The following is a 4,519-nucleotide window of genomic DNA, read 5'->3' as shown; positions in this document are numbered from 1 at the left end:
TGCTCGCGGACCCTCAGCCTCAGGTCGGCGGCAGAGGCCCCTCTGCCACATTGGGATCCCACCAGTCGCTACAGTTGCAGCAGTCTCCTCCCCCTTTCCGCATGCGAATATCCTCTTAGTTTTCCGCTTAGTAAAGAGGCCTCCCCGTCTTGCTATTCACTGCACCGGCAGCCTTTCTTGCCTAGGAAAAGAGCCTAGACTTCTCCCCAGTTCCCAAATTCGTACCTGTGTGACCTGTTGGCGCTCCTTTCTTCTTCCCCTCCCCACCTCCACCCTCCCTGGTTCTCTAGCTCCACCCCTCAATTCCCTGCCAGAGTGGTTTTCCATTCTTAACACATTCCTCACATTTTTGCATGCACACATATTCACACAGAAATACCTTACCTTTCTCGAAACTTATATGGCTACAGAAATCTTTATATGCATGCGCAAATACTTGTACGTGCATTCATATGCACATTTCCTCTAGATATTTGCAGATAGGCATATTAGCAAACACACAATCCCAATTATATACCTCTACCCAATCACAACACACAGACATAATTCTTTGTATACACATACACAGAAATCCCCATCATAAGAGTTTCCTGAAAGCAGGGGTAGGCTTCTTTTAGATTTGCAGACCTAATTCTGGAAAAATAAGGCTTAACTTAGAGAGTTATTCTTGAATGTAATTGCAACGTCTAACAAACCATATCTAGTTTTGCAAAAAATGGCATCCATTTTGAATCTTTTTTATATCCTTTTTTGTTATTTATAATTTTTCGTCCATAGTACAGCATAATCCTGTAAGACAAGCCTGTCAAACTCAAAGGCTAACACGGGCCAAATAAACAAGGTTTAAGCTTACGTGGGCCACAAAAAAACAAAAGCTTCAATTTTCATAGGAACGTAGGTTTATTTCGCTAGAGATATGCTGAATACAAAGGGCTGAAATAAATGAGTCATTGTTAACCTAAAATAATAGAACATTTTAATAAAATTAATATTTTTTTCCTGAACATTAACTTACCAGACACTGAATAACTGCACAAATTAATAAGCATAACACAAATAAACCTATTTTTCTTATTCTCCGAAAGCGAAATATTTCCTGTTGCACACACCAAACAAGTCAGTCCAAGACTAATGACGTGACCATCGGCTGCTAAAATATTCGCTGCTAGTATTAGTGGAGAGAAATGGTGAGCCTGTGTGTAAGGCGCATAAGGGAAAAGAAATGATTTAAAGTAAAAGGAATTTATTGGCTACTTATTTGAAAAATCTGATAGATTAGACTTAGTCCAAGTGCTCAGGGTGTGGGCTGACTCTGTCCCCTCCAAATTCATATGTTGAAGTCCTAGCTCCCAGTACCTCAGAATGTGAAACTGTTTGGAGATAGTGCTTTTAAAGAGGTAATTAAGGTAAAATGGGGTCACATATGTTGGTCTTAATATAGTATTAGTGGTGTCCTTCTGAGAAGAGATTAGAGCTCAGATACACATAGAATGAGCATGTGAGTACAGAGGGAGAAGAAAGCTATATACAAGTCAAGGAGAGAGGCCTCAGAAAAAAGTCAACCCTGGAGACACCTTGACCTTAGACACCTAGCTTCCAGAACTGTGACAAGATAAATTTGTGTTGTGTAAGCCACTGAGTCTGTCATGCTTTTTTATGGCAGCCCTAATGAATGAATATACTCAGTGATGCCACCAAAAACCAAGTTGGGTTCTGTCTTCTATTTTCTCTCATGTCAGTTTTATCCTGAAGTTTATGTTATAATATGGTTGTTGACAACTTTGGGAGTATATGCATCCTTATTCGTGTATAGTAACGGAGAGCAGCTCTTTACAGCAACTTTTTAAAATTCCATTTGACCTTCTATATTATATTAGTTACAGCAACTTTTGATCAAAATTGTGCTCTGCTTTGATTGGGACCAACATAGCTCATTTGCCTGCCCTTGTAATATGGACAAAGATAACGCTATGCCCACTTGTCTTAAATCCAGATGATATACTTATTTCATAAACAATCACATTAGTAAAATGGCAGCATTTGACTAATTGGCTTATGCTAATCAAGAACCATCACTGAAGTAGTAGGTGGAGTCAATCTCACCAAAATGACATAGGTACTAAACAATCAAGAAAGACCAAAGTGGATATTGATGAGGTAATCAATAACGTCTGCAGCAATTCCAGGCTTTTATTTTGAAAGGCAATCTTTGGGGGGGGGGTGTTTTGTTTTTAATTTTATTTTTTAATATATTTTTATTGATTTCAGAGAGGAAGGAAGAGGGAGAGAGAGATAGAAACATCAATGATGAGAGAGAATAATTGATCGGCTGCCTCCTGCACACCCTCCACTGGGGATCGAGCCCACAACCTGGGTATATGATCTCCTGGTTCATAGGTCGATGTTAAACCCCTGAGCCATGCTGGTCAGACTGTTGGCACTTTTTAAATTACTGCTTCAATTTCATTAGTTATTATCAGGCTATTCAGGTTTTTTGGTTCTTCCTGATTCAGTTTTGTAAGATTATATGTTTCCAGGAATTTGTCCACTTCACCCAGGTTGTCCAATTTGTTGGCATATAGTTGTTCATAGTATTTTCTTACAATCCTTTGTATTTCTGTGCAGTAAGTTGTTACCACTCCTCTTTCATTTCTGATTTTATTGATTTGTGTCTTTTCTCTTTTTTTCTGGTTTAGTCTAGTTAAAAGTTCATCAATCTTGTTTATCTTTTCAAAGAACCAGCTGTTGGTTTCATTGGTCTTTTGCATTGTGTTGTTTTTTTAGTCTCTATGTCATTGATTTCCCCTATGATTTTTATTATTTCCTTCCTTCAATTTACTCCGGGCTTTATTTGTTGTTCTTTTTCTAGTTCTTTGACGTATAGGGTTAGATTACTTATTTGAGATTTTTCTTGCTTCTTGAGGTAGGCCTGTAATGCTATGAACTTCCCTCTCAGGACTGCTTTTGGTCTGTACCATACATTTTCAATTGTTTGTGTTTTGTTTTGTTTTTTTCATTTGTTTCCAGGTAATATTTTTATTTCTTCCTTGATCTTTTTAAAAATATATATTTTATTGATTTTTTACATAGAGGAAGGGAGAATAGAGAGTTAGAAACATCGATCAGCTGCCTCCTGTACACCTCCCACTGGGGATGTGCCCCCAACCAAGGCACATGCCCTTGACCAAAATTGAACCTGGAACCTCTCAGTCCGCAGGCTGATGCTCTATCCCAGTGATGGCGAACCTTTTGAGCTTGGTGTGTCAGCATTTTGAAAAATCCTAACTTAATTCTGGTGCTGTGTCACATATAGAAATTTTTTGATATTTGCAATCATAGTAAAACAAAGACTTATATTTCTGATATTTATTTTATATATTTAAATGCCATTTAACAAAGGAAAATCAACCAAAAAATGAGTTCGCGTGTCAGAGGAGGTGTCATAGGTTCGTCATCACTGCTCTATCCACTGAGCAAAACCCGTTAGGGCTCTTCCTTGATCTTATTTGGTTACCCATTCGTTGTTTAATAACATGCTATTTAGTTTCCATGTGTTTGAATGTTTTTGAGGGCTTTTTTTTTTGGTAGTTTATTTCTAGTTTCATGCCCTTGTGATCCAAGAAGTGATTGATATAATGTAAATCTTGAATTTGTTGACTTATTTTGTGTCATAACATGTGGTCTCTCTTTGAGAATGTTTCATGTGCACTTGAGAAGAATGTATATTGTACTGCTTTTGGAATGTTCTGTAAATATTAATTAAGTCCATTTGATCTAGTGTGTCATTTTAGGTCACTGTTGCCTTGTTGATTTTTTCATTTGGAAGATCTAACAAGTGATAACAGTAGAGTATTAAAGACACCTACTATGACTATATTGCTGCCAATCTCTTCCTGGTCCACCAAGAGTTTTCTTTATATATGTAGATACTCCTATATTTGGTGCATACAGTGGGGCCTTGACTTACGAGTGTCCCGACTAATGAGTTTTTTGAGATACCAGCTGTCTCTCAGCAGATTTTTTGCTTTGTGTTGACAGAGGAATTTGAGTTAACGAGCTCCTTAACGAGCTCCTTAACGAGCTCGGTCTCGGAATGAATTAATCTCGTAAGTCAAGGCCCCACTGTATATGTTTACAGGGGTTATTTCCTTTTGTTGGACTGATTCATTTAATATTATGTAGTGACCTTCTTTGTCTCTTATTATGGCCTTTATTTTGAAGTCTATTTTTTTCAGATGAAAGTATTGCTACCCCAGATTTTATTCATTTCCATTTGCATGGAATATTTTTTTTCCATCCTTTCAATTTAAGCCTATGTGAATCTTTTGTTATGAGGTGGGTATCATGTAGACAGCATATATATGAGTCATGTTTTCTTATCCATTCAGCTACCTTATGTCTTTTGATGGGAGCATTTAATCCATTTCCACTGAAGGTTATTATCGACAGGTACTTATTTATTGCCATTTTTATACCCATTTCTTTTCTCCCCCTCCCCCTTCCCCTCCCCCTCCTATTC

General features: G+C 37.6%; 1 protein-coding gene across 1 annotated transcript in view; it reads right to left on the bottom strand.

Annotated features, from left to right (window-relative positions):
- The window catches only part of LOC102261463 (spindlin-2B), a 1,980-nt gene extending 1,732 nt beyond the window's left edge, over positions 1-248 (bottom strand). The window contains exon 1 of the mRNA XM_005885029.2: positions 226-248. The gene's annotated coding sequence lies outside the window, so the exon portion shown is untranslated. The remainder of the gene's footprint in view (positions 1-225) is intronic.
- Positions 249-4,519: the final 4,271 nt, after the last annotated feature.

Source organism: Myotis brandtii, unplaced genomic scaffold, assembly GCF_000412655.1.
Source record: "Myotis brandtii unplaced genomic scaffold, ASM41265v1 scaffold889, whole genome shotgun sequence".
Taxonomy (NCBI): domain Eukaryota; kingdom Metazoa; phylum Chordata; class Mammalia; order Chiroptera; family Vespertilionidae; genus Myotis; species Myotis brandtii.
The sequence above is the reverse complement of the archived record's forward strand: the minus strand, read 5'-3'. Positions and strand labels throughout refer to the sequence as shown.